Consider the following 19,543-nt stretch of genomic DNA (forward strand, 5'->3'; position numbering starts at 1 on the left):
TTACACGTTAATAAAAATTTTCATAGATTGGGTTAAAGAAAATAAATTGTTAAAATTAATTCCACTGTTTTTTTTCCCTTTAACTAAGATATTAGAAGATTTAGAATTACACATGTGGCTTGTATTTGAATTACACATTGTAGCTTGCATTATAATTCTATCGGGACAGTACTGGTCTATGATACATTTTAAAATATTGTAGAGCCTGAGGCAAATTAAATTCCAGTAATTTTGAAGAATGTAATATTAGTGATTTTCCAATAAAAAGATAATGTAGCTTAGAAAAATAAAATATTGTAGAGCTTTACTTTTTAAAGTTATTGACAATATTAAAAAGCAGTTTTAAAAACCTTCTAAATTGAAAAGTCCTTGAAAGAAGAGGCTCTCCAAACATTGTAAGAGGAAAGTTGGATAACCAACAAAAGAGGTTTCCGAGCACTTAAGGTAGAATCTAGAAACTTAATTACTTTCAGAGACCAGGTAATAATGTAAAGTGATATAGGCTTGAGGATAGACAATAGGGAATGGTGGGGCTTGTGGTGCACTGGAGACAGGTGCCCTATGTAGATGCATTTAAATTCGAAATGTTTAAACATTGGGTGCTCCATAACTAATGGTGGAGTTTGGCCCAAAGGACTCTAGCATTCTACTGTTGGGACCTATAACACCTTAACAACAAACTGTTTTACACTGGTAGATCCCATGAAAATTACCCATTGCAGACAACTGAAACTAGGCTTTGTAAATTGGAATATCCTTTTTACATTTTGAAATGACATTATTTTAAATTTCATACCCAAGTCCTCATGCAAGCTACACTGCATTCTACATGTTATTTTACTAAGAATATGACTAATAGTTAACTCACACTGAGTTCCTATTCCTGGGAGACACTGGGATAATGTTGGTTCAGTTAGTTCCTGTAACAGTTCTTTGAGGTTGATGGTATCTTTGAGGCTCAGAGAATTTAAGCCTCTCATTTGGCTGTAGCAAGAAAGCGGCAGAACTGAGGATCAAACTTTCATATTTTGGATGCCACGGTAATAATCTAAAGGATTTATAAAGCTTCGTCATACTCATTGTCTCGTTTGAGCTTTACAAGAATCTTATGAAAGGCAGGAAGCTTGGGCAAGTCCCTCAGTCTTGCTGGCTGGCCGGCTGTAATTTCCCTCAATTCTAAAAAGGAGCTGGACTAGATGACCATGTGATGAAGCCATGACTTTGTGACTTCCTAGTACAAGAAAAGGTTGAGCTTGGATCAGACTTTACCCTAGGGACCCCTTAAATGGTTCCCCTTCTTAGAACATTTTGCAAAGTCTTTTCCAGTAATTTTGTCTGTGCATTAAAATGACAGTCAATATTTTAGACCTCACAGAAATTTATTCTGGGCTTCCATTAAGTTAGACTTTGATTGTAAACTATTGTTTGTCCTTTTTTAACTTTTAAAATATGGAAACATTCAAGCATTTTGCTGGTTATATTTCATCTTTATCTTCCCCCCTTTTTACCTGCAGAAAATGTTTTGTATTCACAGAGTTGTACAACCATTTGCCACAATCAATTTTAGAAAATTTCATCACCCCCCAAAGAAATGATACATCTATTATCGTTACTGTCTTAACATCCCTCTACTGTAACCCTAGACAACCACTCATTTTTCTCTTTTTATAGATTTCCCTATTCTGGAGATTTTACATAAATGAAATGATCCAATCATTGGTCTTTTGTGAGACTTTCCTCACATCATAATATTTTTTCCAAGATCCACGTTAGAGGATCTATCAGTTATTTATTCCTTTTTATGGCCAAATATATTCCATGGTATGAATATATTGTCATGCATTCCCTAACAGTCAACCACAGACCACATGACCTTGTGACAGTAGTCCTGTAAGATTAATGTAATTTTTCTGTGCCTTTTCTATGTTTACATATGCTTAGATACGTAAATACTTACCTTTGTGTCACAGTTGCCCACAGGATTCAGTATAATCACATACTGTACAAGTTTGTAGCCTGGGAGCAAGAGTCTGTATCATACTGCCTCAGTGTGAGGTAGGCTGTGTGACCAGGTTTGTGTAAGTACACTCCATGATGTTCGCACAATAACAAAATCCCTAATGACACATTTCTCAAAACACATCCCCATCAGTAGACCATGCCTGACTGTACCACATTTTTTTTCTCTATCAGTTGATTGACATTTGGGTTGTTTCCACCTTTTGGCTATGGTGAATAGTGATGCCATGAATAGTTATGTACAAGTATTGGTTTGAATATGTGTTTTTAATTCTTTTGGATAAATACCTAAGAGTGGAATTGCTGGGTAGTATGGTTATACTATGACTAACGTTTTAGGGAACTGCCGGAATGTTTTCCAAAGTTGCTATACCATTGTACATTTGCTTTTTTTTTGAGACAGAGTCTCACTTATTAACCCTTGGTAGAGTGCTGTGGCATCACAGCTTACAGCAACCTCCAAATCCTTGGGCTTAGGTGATTCTCTTGCCTCAGCCTCCCGAGTAGCTGGGACTACAGGCACCTGCCACAACGCCCAGCTATTTTTTTGTTGCAGTTTGGCCGGGGCTGGGTTTGAACCCACCAACTTCGGTATATGGGGCCGGTGCCCTACCCACTGAGCCACAGGCGCCGCCCACCACTGTACATTTCTACCAGCAGTGTTTGAGGTTTCCTGTTACTCTACATCTGTGCCAACATTTGTTATTTTCTTCTGTCTTTTTTATTATAGACATCTTAGTGGGTGTGAAGTGGTAACTCATTGTGGTTTTGACTTACTCTTCCCTAGTGACTAATGATGTTGAGCATCTTTTCATGTGCTTATTGGCCATTTATGTATCTTCTTTGAAGAAATGTCTGTCAGGTCCTTAGCCCATTTTTTTATTTGAGTTGTCTTCTTATTATTGAATTGTAAGTTATTTGTGTATTATAGCTTCCTTCTTAGATGTGTGACTTACAAATATTTCTTCCTATTCTGTGGGTTGTTTTGCACATGCTCGCTGCATGTTCTTTAAAGTACACATTTTTTATTTTGGTGGTTTGATTTACATATACCAGAGGGTGCCCAAAAAATGTGTGTACATTTTAAGGAAGGAAAAAATTGTATTAAAATTGTAGTACTCTGGCTGGCACTTGTGGCTCAGTGAGTAGGGTGCTGGCCCCATATACCGAGGGTGGCGGGTTCAAACCCAGCCCCGGCCAAACTGCAACAAATACAGCCGGGTGTTATGGTGGGCACCTGTAGTCCCAGCTATCTGGGAGCCTGAGGCAAGAGAATCACCTAAGCCCAAGAGTTGGAGGTTGCTGTGAGCTGTGATGCCATAGCACTCTACTGAGGGCAACAAAGTGAAACTCTGTCCCCCCAAAAAAAAACATCAAAATTGTAATACTCAATATATATTGATAACATTTGTTATCTTTTTTTTTTTTTCTTTTTGAGACAGAGTCTCACTATGTACCTTCGGTAGGTTGCTGTTGCATCATAGCTCACAGCAACCTCAAACTCCCAGGCTTAAGCGATTCTCTTGCCTCAGCCTCCCGGTAGCTGGGACTACAGGCGCCTGCTACAACACCTGGCTATCTTCTGTTGCAGTTTGGCCAGGGCTGGGTTTGAACCCGCCACCCTCAGTATATGGGGCCAGCACGCAACTCGCTGAGCCACAGACGCTGCTCAGAGTATTATCACAATTTTGTTGCAGTTGGCCCCGGCCAGGTTGAACCTGCCAGCCTTCGTGTATGTGGCTGGTGCTGTAACCACTGTGCTACGGGCGCTAAGCCAACATTTGCTATCTTGTGTACTGTACATTTGTCTCTTATAATTGCATATGACTTGTGTATTACAATTTTAATAACAGTTTTTGCCTTTCTTAAATTGTGTATGTATATTTTTGGTACCTTCCAAGATACCTTCACTTGTCTTTTAGTATCCTATCTAAGAAGGCTTTGCCTAATCCATGGTCATGAAGTTTTACTCCAGTGTTTTCTTCTAAGAATTTTATATTTTAATTTTTACACATTTAAGCCTTTGATCCATCTTGAGTTAATTTTTGCATATGGTATGAGGTAAGCCTCCAAATTCATTCTTTTGCATGTGAATATCCAATTGTCTCAGCACCACTTGTTGAAAAGATTATTCTTGGGCAGCGCCTGTGGCTCAATGGAGTAGGGCTTCATATGATGAAGGCAGCAGGTTCAAACCCAGCCCTGGCCAAAAACCGAAAAGACTATTCTTTTCTCATGGAATTGTCTTAGTATCCCTTTTTGTTTTGGTACCCTTATTGAAAATAAATTGGCTATAAGAGTGAGGGCTTATCTCTGGACTCTATTCTATTTGTTCATCCTTACACCATTACCACATTATCTTGACTCTTTGAGCTGTGTAGTACGTTTTGAGCTCATGAAATGAAGTCTTCCCATATTGTTCTCTTTCAAGGTTATTTTTGCTATTCTGGGTCCCTTACATTCCATATGAATTTCAGGACCAGCTTATCCATTTCTACGTAGAAAGCTCCTTGGATAGTGATAGACATTGCATTGAATCTGTAGATCAGTTTGGGGAGTATTACTGTGTGATCCTTGGACACCAGATATCATTCCAATCATCATCTTTAATTTTTTTCAAAAATATTTTTTTTCAGTTTTCATAGTGCAGATTTTATACTTCTTAAACTTATTTCTAAGCATTTTATTCTTTTTGATGCTCTTGTAAATGGGTTTGTTTTCCTAATTTAATTTTTAGATCGTTCATTTTTCTGTATAATTTTAAAGTAAATAGTGTCTTATTATCCATAAATACTTAAGATGATATTCTACCTTTAAATATCAGACCTAGCATCTCTAACTGATAAGGACTGGCTCCTTCCTTTTATTTTGTTTTCTTTTTTTTCTTTTTGGTAGCTACCTTGCCACTGTTGGATCAATAACAATTAACAAGAGTTTTCTGCGCTCACCAACTACACAGTACACATTCACATTTCTTTGATTGTCTCTAAAACACTTTCTCATAGTTGGCCATCTGGACTCAGGATCCAAACAAGCTCGCACCGTATACCTGGCAATTATATCTTTCAAGTCTCCTCCATTTTCTAACATCTACTCTTTTCTCTTTTTCATGCTTTGAGGGTTTAAATTTATATTATTCAACCACAGTGAATCTGTAACCTCATATAGGCTAACTTCTACAGTCAGACAATCCTCATTAACTGGACCTTGGCTTCTGTCTCCTGCAGTGAGGCCACCCTGGTCTATGCAAGTGCACGATGCTGTTGATGGGTCTCCAAGCGCCTGTCCTAGAGAGATAATCCTCACTGAGAATGTTGGACAGAATACCATTGTTTCCCATCCCCTCCCCCCTACATGAGCAGCAATGACTAATTGTTATGAAGAGTGATGGAGAGGGCTCTTGCTCAGCTCACTTTGTTCAATAGTATGGAGAACCAGACTCCCTGCATCCCGTAGAAGAGCTTCTCATTCAGGGCCTCCTGTGCGCCCACTTCTTATCCCTGCCTTCCAGTCACTAGATATGGTCTTCTTTAAGGTTTCCTCCTTCCCTACCTAGTGTTTATTTAGAAGTAAAATATGTGTACAAGTCTGCAGTTAGGGTTAAAGCAGGACTTAAAAGTGAAAAAAAATCTTAGGAGTTTTTTACATGGGGTATGCCTCCCACTTCTATGTTTTTTCCCTAGGCACCACTTTTTTTCTGACAAAATGTGTGCACTTTTGATCACTATCTGGTTTAGATTACTCCTGAATTATATTACTCCTGGGAGGAGGGGAACATCAAAAATCTCTCTTTATCCAGGATTGCCCGGCACCAACCAGCTCATCAGTACAGGAGCTGCCTTGGAACTGGAATCAGATTTTTCTTGGGGCTTCTGCCAACTCTTTAAGTTGCTGGACTTTGGGGAAAAGGGGAAGGTGATGGGGAGAATCTTAGGGCGTTGGCTATTTCCCAACTAATGAATACTTACTTTAATGTTTTTACCACTACCAATGTGACTGCTACATGTGCTGGCTGTGCATGTTTTAGTGTGTTAGCTTGTTCTGTGCCATTCTAGAGGTTTCACCACCCGTGAAGTGTCTCTGCAGACTCTCCCTTTAAAACATAAAATCAGTATCTCAGAGTTTCACAGGTTAAAACTCAGTTTCACAGTGAGTGTGTAAATAACCACGTGGGGATTCTTAGGGGAAAGACTGCACTGGCCTCCCCCAAATGGAGCACTCATAAAGACATCAGGCTATCCTCTCCTTTCTCTCTCCTTTATTGAGACAATTTATATTCAATGAAGTGCACCTGTTTTATGGCGTGATGAGTTTTGATAAATAGTGTCTATACAGGGTGGCCATAAAGTGTGTGTGCAATTTAAATAGACAACTATTTTAAATTGCACATGAACTTTATGGCCACCCTATATATCTGTGCAACATCACCCCAATTTTCAGAGATGAAGTATTTCCATCATGCCAGAATATTTCCTGAGTGACCCTGAAGTCCATTCTCCACCCTTCCAGTCCCAGCCGAAGTAACACTGATGTGCTTTGTGTTGGGATCACTCACCTCCGCCTATTTTACTATTTCACGTAGAGTCCTATAGTGTGTATCCTTTTGCAGCTGGCTTCTTTTCACTCAGCAGAGAGACTTCTCCACATTCTTGCATGTCTCAGTTTAATATTTTTTTTCTTGAGACAGAGCCTCAAGCTGTCACCCTGGGTAGAGTGCTGTGGCATCACAGCTGACAGCAACCTCCAACTCCTGGGCTTAAGCGATTCTCTTGCCTCCACCCCCCAAATAGCTGGAACTACAGGTGCCCACTACAATGCCTGGCTATTTTTTGGTTGCACCTGTCATTGTTTGGCAGGCCCGGGCTGGATTCAAACTCGCCAGCTCAGGTGTATGTGGCTGGCGCCTTAGCTGCTTGAGCCACAGGTGCCAAGCTGTCTCAGTTTAATTTTTTATGGCTGCGTACTATTCCATTTTATGGATGTACCGTGATTCGTTCATCCATTCAGCTGCTGTGGAATGCGTTGTTGCCCCTTTCTGGCTGTTGTAAGTACGAGTGCTATAAGCATTCGTGTTTGCGTCTGCTGTGTAAGCATGTGTCTGTTCTCTTTGGCCAATATCTAGGGGTGGAATTTGCTGGGCTTTAGGGCAGATCCATGTTTTACTTTATTAAGAATCTTCCTATTTTCCAGTCCTTCCCCTTTTTGATGCTCAGTGTTATTGGAACTAGCTCGTGATTTGTGCTAGAAGAAATAACAAGAATGAATAGAATCACTTGAGGTCTGCCGCATCGTCCTCAGTAAGAAGCCTTACAGAACAGCCCCAAGTCCCTGAATGTTCCTTCCTGGCTCCTGTCCTGGGGTACTGTTCCCACGGCAGCCACTGGCTAGCCTGAGCTCTGACCTTTAGGAAAGAGAAGTCACCATTTACTGAGGAGCCCAGGAGGCTGACCAGGCCTCAGTGAGGTGCTGATTGCTCAGCAGAGCTGTCTTCTGTTCCCAAGCTGCTGGGATCTGAAATTAATTCCTTTCTGAGTCTAGAGAAGCCCGTCAATCAAAACTGGACATCAAACATGAGCTCCCTGGACACTGCATTTGTGCACTGCCATGGACATTCTGGGTTAAATATGCAAAATGGGTGTTTCAGGGCAGAGGGGTAAATTTGGGGGGGAAATAATTTTTTACTGAGGCAAATTTATGTGAAAATGAGCAGACAGTAATGTGTAATGAGCAGACTGTAAGTGTGTAATTCAATGAGCTTTGATATATATATATCAAAATTGGGAACGTTTTGGGCTCAGCGCCAGTAGCACAGTGGTAACAGTGCCAGCCACATGCATCATAGCTGGTGGGTTCGAACCTGGCCCAGTCAGCTAAACAACAATGCCAACTGCAACCAAAAACTTGCTGGGCATTGTGGCAGGTGCCTGTAGTCCCAGCTATTTGGGAGGTTCAGGCAAGAGAATCGCTTAAGCCCAAGGGTTTGAGGTTGCTGTGAGCTGTGATGCCACGGCAGTCTACTGAGGACAACATAGGGAGACTTTGTCTCAAAAAAATTTGGAACATTTTAAAGGGCTAGACTTGGAAGGGAGGTTCCACCTGATGTTGTTTGTGTAAGGCCAGGCTTTTCTTTGATCCCCACCCCACCCAACCCAGGCTTTTTGCTAAGCAAGTCTCAGAACAGATCCAAATCAGGTGTCTGTTAAGGTCATTAACATGGCAATAATTGCCTAAGGTGAGCACGGCATGTACATACTGGATCTTATTTAATCCTCTGAATACCCCTGCAAGGTAAGTCTCATTTACATTTTGCAGATGAGTAAACTGAGGCCCAGGGCAGTAATCGACATAGTACAGAATGCAGCACAACTCATCACAGCTCGTCGCTGGCCGGGGCCCCAGCATTTGCACTTCCCAGAAGGCAGCTTTTCAGACTTGCTTCTGAAATATCTGTTAGGGACAGAGAAAAGGGAATACATACTTTGGGAGACACAGGGAGTATCTGGGGACATGGCCTGTGGTCAGAAAATTTTTTTTTAAGTTAATGCAAGATTTGTTTCAGTTCCAAATGTTCTTGTGTTTATATTCATATGAAGTATGTGTCATTTAAAAATGTTTGCCTCCCCTCCAATCATCAAGTAAAAGGACATTCCAGGGGGATGCCACGTGGGCCACATGTCAGTCTTGACAAACCCACTGCAGGACACCATCACCTTCTCATAATTCCTAACACTGAATTGGTATTTGGCCAAATTAGGTCCTGTTCCCTGCTCTGCTGTCCTGTTTTGTGTTGGCTTTTAATGTAGAACAGATGGAGGCAAATGTTTGCTCTGCCAGGTAGTAACAGGGCCCTCAGGCCTCTCCTGCGGTTCAGCCTCTGGGTTTTATGATGTGAGGCCAGGTTCCCTCCCTTTCAGGATATGGCAGTGGCTGCTGCAGAGATGATATAGGGCCTGGAAGTAAAGAGGAAGTGAGAAGAAAGATGCAGATAATTTCTCACAGCAGATGGCAGGCCAGGTGGAGAGGCCAGGCCTCACCGTGGGTCTGCTCCTGCTGTCTCAGTGAAGTTTCTGGGTGCCCCTGTCTTCTCCCTGCCCCTTCCCACTTTCTCCACCACTTGGGCTCAATGTGGTTGCAAAGGTGTTGTCTTCAAGAAAGTCACCGTGCACCAGTGATTACCACCACTCTAGAAGCCCTGCCTCCCTCCTGGGAGGTAAATATCCCTTCCTCTGACATGAAATGTCCCCAGATGTATGAATTTCCTCTTGCTGCTATGTCAGATTGTCATAGGTATAGTGGTTTAAAACAATATAGATTGTTCTTGGAATAGTTCTGGAGGTGAGATTCTAAACTCATTGTGCTGGCAGGGCTGCATTGCTTCTGAAAGCTTCAGAGGAGAATGCATACCAGTGCCTTTTGCAGCTTCTAGAAGTTGCCTCTATATCTTGGCTTATGACTCCTTTCTCAAATCACTCTAACCTCTTGCTTCCATGGCACATCTCCTGTTATCCATTCTGATCTTCCGCTTCTTTTTTATAAGGAGCATTGTGATTGCATTGGACCCACCAGAATCATCTCCCCATCCTTAGCTTAACTGCACCTGAGAAGTCCCTAATGCCATGATACAAGGGGACATTTGCAGATTCTGGGGATTAAGGTATTGACAATAGCCTGCCATACCAAGCGACTCAGAGACTTTGGCACCCACTTCTGGGAAAAGGCCACCTGTCCTGTGGGTGATGGTGCTGTGGGTACAGCTCTCCCTCTCAGTGTGCCGTTCACTTTGAGAGGTGCATTGGAAAACAAGTGAGACCTCAAACCTGAGTTCAAATCTTGACCCAGTTGCTAGCTCTCTGAGTGGGCACAGGAAAAGTGTACTGTTGGTGAGCCTCCATTTCTTCATCCATGAAATGGAAGTTGTAAACTGCGGGGAAGATCAAAGATAACGCCCCAAGCACTGTAGCCGGCAACAGTTAGGCACTGGATAAATGCTGGCTGTAATTGTCTGGAGGCTTTTTAGTGCACTGCACAGAAGCAGAACTGATATTACTACTCCTCAGCTCAGTTTTCATGTGTGCTGGTGGCTTTGTGGGTACTTACATGATTATTAAAGATGAACAAATGAAACATATCCATGCTGTTCCCCAGGGTCCCAAATTCTAAACCCCACTGCTGCAAGTTTGGAAAGGGCTGGTGATAATGATATATGAGGATAACCTTCCTGCATCCCCTTCTGCTTGCCTCCTCCTCAACCTGGCTCAGATGCCCCTGAGCTGGACTAGGAATTGCCCCTGTGACTCTGAACCGGGGCTGGCACAGCCTGGGTGCAACCCCCAGAGAAAGTCCTCCACTTCCCTTGCTCGTGGCTGGAAACTAACCATGGTAGGGGATGGAGGGGGCTGTGGCATTTATGCCAAGGAGGTTTCTTCAGGGAAACAAAGGCCAGGGAATGCATGAGGCCTCTGGGCTTCTCCCCTCCCATGGAAGGGGGGTGACCTTTAGGAGCGAGTACTGGCAGCCCAGCCCTTACGCAAGGTATCTGTATTGGCCATCAGGATACGACTGCCCACGTTTCACTGATGAGGAAGCTAGAGCCCCAAGAGATTAACTCCCTTATCTGCACTCACACAGCTAGGAAGGGGCAGGCTGGCTTCTGTCTTACCTCTAAGCCGACTAGCAGTGACTTTGCAATATCCGAATTTCTGGCTAGTTTGTGAATCTCTATTGTATTATAACAGAGGAAAAACAAGATTGCCCTATCAGAGGCAAGGCAATGATATATGAGTTTTATCGGGTGGTTTATAGGCTCTTTATCATAGACCCAGCGCCTCTTGGGAAGGGGCTGTGCCAAAGGCCACGGCTGTCACGCTGATGGATGTGCCACTCCTTGTTTAATTTGGCCTGAGTTTCCCTCCTGAAATTTAGGCTCCCACTTCCCATGAAAAGGACATTTATTTTCCTTTTTCAATACAAATTCTAATTTTATCTGCTTGTTTTTGAATCAGTAATGTAGTCACCTGGTTCAAAATTCAAAGCATACAAAAGCAGATGGGCTGAAGAGCCTGTCCCATCCCTTTCCCTGTGCCGTCCATTCTCCTGCCCGGAGGCAACCATGCTACCAGTTGTCAGTGTTCCCTTCCAGAAATATTTTATATAAATACAAGCAAATATTCTTTACTCTTTTCTTTCTATACAAGTGATCGTGCACGTTGTTCTACATCTTGCCCTTTTTGTTTAACTCTCCATATTATACAGAAAGAACTTATTTTTTCATGTGAAATACTAGTTTTATATAAAATCATGGAAAAGATAAAAAATTCATGACATGATCAGTCAGCTAGCTAGCCAAATAATCTATAAATTATTTCTTTAAGAAATTGGCCAAGGAAAATGATGTCCTGTTTTGCAGAATCCAAATCAATTGAATAGATAACAATAGCCCTACCAAAACAAAGTTGGTTTTTATCAATTACAAAAAAAAAAAAAATTTCTTTTTGAAAGTGCAAGCAGTGGTTGGTATTATTGCAAATGAATGCTTTGGTGTCACCAGACTCAAGACATGAGGGAAGGAGGAGACTTTGTTCCTGGGGGACCCCTCTGGGGGACCCCGCTGCGCCCTGTGGGAGCTCCAGCTCCCTGCTCCTGTTACCAGGCCTCTTTGGACTGGTCTGTGGGTGTCTGTACAAGCATGGAGAGCTGGGGGCATGACCACAGAAAGCCTCTGTCCTGTCTTCTCTTCTTTTTTCTTCTCTGGACATCTCCCTTACTTCTTTGCTTCTGTCCATAAATCTCATCTGCTTCCCTTCCTCTACCCCAATACGAAGTGACAAGAGTCAGTTGTCTGAGAAGAACCAGGTGCAAAACACACCAGAGGAAGCAAGGAGAAGTAGGCTGCACACGTGGTCAGCCATGTCATTGTGCCCATCAGAGTGGTCCCTGGTCTAACAGACTTCAGAACCTCAAATAGTTCTCCCATATGCCATGGTCGGGCCTGTTCACCAACTATCTACTAAAAGTTTATCAACCATTTGAAAGAATCTAACTCCACAAGAGCATCACAGCCCTCGTTAGAATTGATTGAACACTCAGTGTGTTCCAGACCCTGGGCTAAGCTTTCACGATGGTTCTCACCACTCCAGTGAAATCCATACTCTTTTTTATTACCATTTTACAGTTGAGGAAACTGAGGATTTGAGAGATTAAGTTACTTGTCCAAAGGCGTGGTAGAGCTTTGAGGTCAGACTAAGCCCTTGGCCTGGCTCCCCTACCTGTATCCTTTGTCAGATTTCTCTACTGAAGCCACGTGGGCACCACCAGGTTGTTCCAGCCAAAGTTACTGAAATTTAAGTCCATTTCTCATCTTTTGCCTTCAAAGAAACAAAAAGATCTGAAGTTCACCATCCTTGGTGAAATAACCCATTATAGCCTTGAAACCTTAATTAAAAGTATCCTATGAACTTTTCCTCCTCGGAGTTTCTTTCCTCCTTCCCTTCTTGGGTTAACTTTAAGCAATGAAGGTTTATTGAAGATGGTCATCATGCAGCTCACGTGCGCTGCCTCCTGTATTCTTTTTGAGGTAGATACCATTCTTCTTCCTGTTTTATACCAACCAAACAGAAATGGAAGCCCAGAACATTTGGGGGAACTTGCTTGATGTTAGAGAGTTCACAAGTGTTTGGAGATTTCAATATTATACAGAAGACTAGGACTAAGAATTTATGTTGTATGGTAAAGAATAAGAATTCATGCTATATGGTAAATGCTCAGAAAGTCATAACTGGCTTAGGCAGCTGGCGTTAGAAGAGAGATACCCGAAGCTTGGGGTCCTTGGGGAAGATGGACATGAGACTTAAGTTGGGCCTTGGAGCAGGGTGGCCCACAGGGATTGGAGAGCCACAGAGCAAATGAGGAAGGGTGGGAATGTACACAGGGAGGCTGAACCTTTGAACTTGAGGACAGAGCAGAGGAAACAGTGTCCTTTTGGAGAGGTAAATCACCGTCCATATGGGAAAGTCTCAAAGACTGAGATGGGCAGTGCCAAAGATAAAGTTTCTAAAACGTTGGGATGTGCGCATGTGTGTGAGAATATTTGGAATAGAGTAATAGTATGATAGATTGCAAAGGGTGTTACGGGTTTTTTAAAGGCACAGTATTGACGCAGTATGAACCTTTAGAAAATTGCCTGCATATTGGCAGCTGGCAAAAGCACCTCTGTTTGATTTTAGAATGACTATTTGCATGCCCAGGTGCTGAGACTCTTCCTGGGTAGTTAGACACCTCTTACCGCTGCTCACTTGACTTCTAGGAGTGTGTGATGTGGGGTGGGTAGCATGCACCCCCCCAACATGTTTTTGAGTCCTTTCACATCCTCACTTTCTTTGAACTGTAGCTTTCATATCTGCTGGCAGTTCTAGAAGACCTCGGAATTCTAGAAGGTAGGAGCGTGCCCTTTTCCCTTCAGGCTGTGTGTGTGCAGGGCCCGCTGATGGGATTGGAGGCAGCCCTGACATAGCAGCAGAGTCCCTCTGGCCCTCCCAGTCCTTCTCTGTTCCCACGTGCCCTAAATAAATGCAAATTGGCTGTTTAGTTCCAAGGTGTTTTACAGAGACTGTAAATCATGGGATATTGTATTTGGAGGGACCCTGGAACATCTAGTCTAAACACCATCTGCCCTCTTTTCTCCAATGTTCCTGTTACTATAAAAAGCAATGGTCACATAATTTGGGCATTCCTCCACGTTCTTGAGGGCTCACAGGATTCACATAAACATTAATGGCTCAGAGAAGTACTAGATGAAAGAAGGCTTTTCCTTATGGAGTTGGTCCTTGAACTTCAGTTCTTCGTGTGTGTGTCTGTATTACTGGGTGCTTAAAACTGCTTTGAAATCATCAAAACAGAAACACAGAAGTGTACCTAGGAGGTGAGCGTGTCATTGGCACGTCTAGTCTTCTATCCTGGGACTGTGAGAAATGAGATAGAGGCTGGTAATGAGGATGGAACATAGAATTGAAACTTTAAAAACATTTTTAATAAGCGTGTTCCAAACTTCTTGACCCTAGATTCCATTTTTTATGGGTGGCACAACAATAAACAGCCTGTAGGGCCAGTGTTCCTCAGCAACCCTTCAGGACAGCTGCCATAGTCCCATTTCCTTGCCCATCCTCTCACTTTGCAGGTGAGGAAGTGGAACCCAAGGCCACACAGATAGTGAGTTGGGACTGGGCTATGCCTTATGCCCACACATGCTGGTCACTCAATCTCTAAAATTAAAAGTGTAGGGGCGAGCCACCAGGCTGAGCTGCTGAACGAGGGGGAGGGGGAACAGAGCTTTGTGGGAAGCTGATGCTCACTGCGGCAGTAGATGGCAGCTGACATCTCTCTCCCCATCTGCCCCAGTGAGCGGCACTTCTGCTGACTCTGGCTGGCGGGGACAGCCCCATGGCGGAGTTGGGTGAGATTCTTCTGCAGTCAGGCCAGGTGGTGGCTTCAGCATGGCTGCTTCACAGTGGGGTGTGTTCTGAGGAGGGGGCCTGACAGATAGGGGGTTCCCTGGGAAATTCAACATCGTGATCCTAAGGGGCCAGGAATATAAGGGGAATAGAGGACTACGGATACTCAGGCGGTTGTTTGAAAAAATGAGGGTAATTGCCCAAACTCACTGGCCTGAGGCAACTGATAAATGGTTATTTGAGGGGAAAAGGAAAAGAAAGGAAATCTAAAAGAGAAGTGAGTGGCACCAACCTGAGTGCTTTTTCTGTGGAGTGGAGAGAGGACAGGGAGGGGGGCAGTAATTAGTGGGTTTACATAAATTGGCGTTTACTGTCATTCTATTGTATAAGTGCATTAACTTTCATGGAGTACGTTCTTTAGGCTTTAAGCCCTTGAAGAAGGGCTTTGTATTAATTACTGTGTATTTCTTATACCTTACTTACACTATATTTAATATTTCTATTTATTCTCCAAATAGAAATTTACTTGCATACAAAAGACACCCGTTGTTCAATGAGCTGATAGAACAATTGGGCCATTTCTACTCCCAAAACCCTTGATGACTGGCTCATCTTGATGCATCGAGAAAGCAGAAAAATGATTCTATGATTTCCTTCCCTTGCAAGTCACAAATGCAGGAGGAGAGCTCTCTTTAAACCCCACATTGCTCTTTTCCCATCACTGGCCCCAGCTGGAACAGCAACCATTCCTCGCGGTATATAGGCTGGTCTTTAAGGGACATTCCCACACCATCATTCCTTGGCAATTTTTTTTTTAATTAAATCATAGCTGTGTACATTGATATAATCATGGGGCATCATTCACTAGCTTCACAGACCGTTTACCAAGTTTCACATATACCCTTGTAAGATGCGCTGCTGGTGTAATCCCACCAATTCCCCCCCCTCTACCCACCTCCCCCCTCCCTCCCTTCCCTTTCCCCCTTCCCCCTATTCTTAGGTTGTAACTCGGTTATAACTTTCATGTGAAAACCCTAAATTAGTTTCATAGTAGAGCTGAGTACATTGGGTACTTTTTCTTCCATTCTTGAGATACTTTACTAAGAAGAATATGTTCCAGCTCCATCCATGGAAACACAAAAGAGGTAAAGTTAAACACAAAAGAGGTAAAGTCTCCATCTTTCTTTAAGGCTGCATAATATTCCATGGTGTACATATACCACAATTTATTAATCCATTCGTGAATCGATGGGCACTTGGGCTTCTTCCATGACTTAGCAATTATGAATTGGGCTGCAATAAACATTCTGGTACAAATATCTTTGTTATTATGTGATTTTTGGTCTTCTGGGTATATGCCCAGTAGAGGGATTACAGGATTGAATGGCAGATCTATTTTTAGATCTCTAAGTGTTCTCCATATCTCTCTCCAAAAGGAATGTATTAATTTGCATTCCCACCAGCAGTGCAAAAGTGTTCCCTTTTCTCCACATCCGCGCCAACATCTCTGGTCTTGGGATTTTGTGATATAGGCTAGTCTCACTGGAGTTAGATAGTTTTGATTTGCATTCAAAGTAGTTTTGATTTGCATTTCTCTGATGCTTAAAGACGATGAGCATTTTTTCATATGTCTGAAGGCCGCATGCCTGTCTTCTTCAGAGAAGTTTCTCTTCAAATCCCTTGCCCAGCCTGCGATGGGATCCCTTGTTCTATTCTTGCTAATGCATTTGAGTTCTCTATGGATTCTGGTTATTAAACCTTTGTTGGAGATGTAACCTGCAAATATATTCTCCCATTCTGAGGGCTGTTTGCTTGCTTTACTTACTGTGTTCTTGGCTGTGCAGAAGCTTTTAGTTTGATCAAGTCCCAGTAGTGTATTTTTGAAGCTGCTTCAATTGCCCGGGGGGGTCCTCCTCATAAAATACTCGCCCAGACCGATTTCTTCAAGGGTTTTCCCTGCACTCTCCTCTAGTATTTTTATAGTTTCAAGTCTTAAGTTTAAATCTTTGATCCAGTGAGAGTCTATCTTAGTTAATGGTGAAAGGTGTGGGTCGAGTTTCAGTCTTCTGCAGGTTGCCAGCCAGTTCACCCAGCACCATTTGTTAGATAGGGAATCTTTTCCCCACTGAATGTTTTTAATTGGCTTGTCAAAGATTAAATAACGGTAAGTAGCTGGATTCATCTCTTGGTTCTCTATTCTGTTCCAGACATCTACTTCTCTGTTTTTGTGCCAATACCATGCTGTTTTGATCACTATCGATTTGTAGTATAGTCTGAGGTCTGGTAGCGTAATTCCTCCTGCTTTGTTTCTATTTCTGAGTAATGTCTTGGCTATTCAAGGTTTTTGTGATTCCATATAAAATGAAGTATTGTTTTTTTCAAGATCTTTAAAGTATGACAGTGGAGCTTTAATAGGAATTGCATTGAAATTATATATTCCTCTGGGTAGTATGGACATTTTAACAATGTTGATTCTTCCCAGCCATGAGCATGTTATGTTTTTCCCTTTGTTAATATTTTCAGCTATTTCTTTTCTTAGAGTTTCATAGTTCTCTTTATAGATATCTTTCACATCCTTTGTTAGATAAATTCCCAAATATTTCATCTTCTTTGGCACTACTGTGAATGGGATAGAGTCCTTAACTGTTTTTTCAACTTGCCTATTGTTGGTATATATAAAGGCTACCGATTTATGAATGTTGATTTTGTAACCTGAGACACTGCTGTATTCCTTGATCACTTCTAAGAGTTTTGTAGTAGAGTCCCTAGTATTTTCCAGATATACAATCATATCATCCGCGAAGAGCGAAAGTTTGGTCTCTTCTGACCCTTTATGGATACCCTTGATCGCCTTTTCTTCCCTAATTGCGGTGGCTAAAACTTCCATTACAATGTTAAAAAGCAATGGAGACAATGGGCAGCCTTGTCTGGTTCCTGATCTGAGTGGAAATGATTCCAATTTAACTCCATTCAATATGATATTGGCTGTGCGTTTGCTGTAGATGGTCTCTATCAGTTTAGGAAATGTCCCTTCTGTACCGATTTTCTTAAGTGTTCTGATCATGAAGGGATGCTGGATATTATCAAAAGCTTTTTCTGCATTGATTGAGAGAATCATATGGTCTTTGTTTTTTAATTTGTTTATGTGCTGGATTACATTTATAGATTTACATATATTAAACCAGCCTTGAGACCCTGGGATAAAACCGACTTTGTCATGATGTATAATTTGTTTGATGTGTTGCTGGATTCTGTTTGTTAGGATCTTGTTGAATATTTTTGCATCTATATTCATTAGTGATATTGGTCTGTAATTTTCTTTTCTTGTTGGGTCTTTTCCTGGTTTGGGGATCAAGGTGATGTTTGTTTCATAGAACGTGTTAGGTAGTCTTCCTTCTTTTTCTACCTTTTGGAACAGGTTGAGTAATATAGGTACTAATTCCTCTTTAAAGGTTTGGTAGAATTCTGACGTGAAACCATCTGGTCCCGGGCTTTTCTTTTTAGGGAGGTATTGTATGGTTGATGCTATTTCCGAACTTGATATGGGTCTGTTCAACATTTCCACTTGATTCTGGCTAAGTCTTGGAAGGTGACATGCTTCCAAGTATCAGTCAATTTCTTTAAGATTTTCATATTTCTGAGAATAGAGTTTCTTGTAATATTCATTAAGGATTTTTTGGATTTCTGAGGAGTCTGTTGTTATTTCGTCTTTGTTGTTTCTGATTGATGAGATTAGAGATTTTACTCTTTTTTCCTGATTAGGTTGGCCAAAGGTTTATCTATTTTATTGACCTTTTTGAAAAACCAGCTTTTTGATTTATTGATCTGTTGTATTATTGTTTTGTTTTCAATTTCATTTAATTCTGCTGTAATTTTGGTTATTTCTTTTCTTCTACTGGGTTTGGGGTTGGAATGTTCTTCCTTTTCCAGTTGCTTGAGATGTCCCATTAAGTTAACTTCCTCTCTTTCCGTTCTCTTGAGGAAGGCTTGCAGTGCTATAAATTTCCCTCTTAGAACTGCCTTTGCGGTGTCCCAGAGGTTCTGATAGTTCGTGTCTTCATTGTTGTTTTGTTCCAAGAAATTGGCGATTTCTTTCGTTTTTTTTTTTTTTTTTTTGTAGAGACAGAGTTTCACTTTATGGCCCTTGGTGGAGTGCCGTGGCATCACACAGCTCACAGCAACCTCCAGCTCCTGGGCTTAAGCGATTCTCTTGCCTCAGCCTCCCGAGTAGCTGGGACTACAGGTGCCCGCCACAGCACCCGGCTATTTTTTTGTTGCAGTTTGGCCAGGGCTGGGTTTGAACCTGCCACCCTCGGCATATGGGGCCGGCGCCCTACTCACTGAGCCATAGGCGCCGCCCGGCGATTTCTTTCTTAATCTCATCTCTGACCCAGCTATCATTCAGCATTAAGGTTATTTAACTTCCATGTTTTTGTATGAGTATGCAGATTCCTGTTGTTACTCAGCTCAAGTTTTATTCCATGGTGGTCCGAGAAGATGCAAGGAATAATTTCTATTCCTTTAAATTTACTGAGGTTATACTTGTGACCTAAGATGTGATCGATTTTGGAGTAAGTTCCATGGGCTGATGAGAAGTATGTGTATTCAGTTTTGGGGGGATGAAATGTTCTGTAGATGTCTGCTAAATCCAAATGTTGGATGGTTAGGTTTAAATCTAAGATTTCTTTGCTCAGCTTCTTGTTGGAGGATCGATCCAACACTGCCAAAGGAGTGTTGAAATCTCCGACTATTATGGAGCTGGAGGAAATCAAGTTGCTCGTGTCTGTTAGAGTTTCTCTTATAAATTGAGGTGCATTCTGATTGGGTGCATAGATATTAATAATTGAGATCTTATCATATTGAGTATTACCCTTAACAAATATGAAGTGACCATTCTTATCCTTCCTTACTTTTGTTGGTTTAAAGCCTATTGTATCTGCAAATAAAATTGCAATACCTGCTTTTTTCTGATCACCATTTGCCTGAAATATGGATGACCATCCTTTCACCCTGAGTCTGTATTTGTCTTTTAAGTTAAGATGTGACTCTTGTATGCAACAAATATCTGGCCTGAGCTT

At 41.9% G+C, this 19,543-nt stretch overlaps 1 protein-coding gene across 2 annotated transcripts in view; it reads left to right on the forward strand.

Moving 5' to 3' along the window:
• Positions 1 to 19,543, forward strand: part of GFOD1 (glucose-fructose oxidoreductase domain containing 1) — a 130,879-nt gene that overhangs the window by 80,034 nt on the left and 31,302 nt on the right. The window lies entirely within an intron of this gene.

The sequence above is a fragment of the Nycticebus coucang genome, chromosome 9, assembly GCF_027406575.1.
Source record: "Nycticebus coucang isolate mNycCou1 chromosome 9, mNycCou1.pri, whole genome shotgun sequence".
Taxonomy (NCBI): Eukaryota; Metazoa; Chordata; class Mammalia; order Primates; family Lorisidae; genus Nycticebus; species Nycticebus coucang.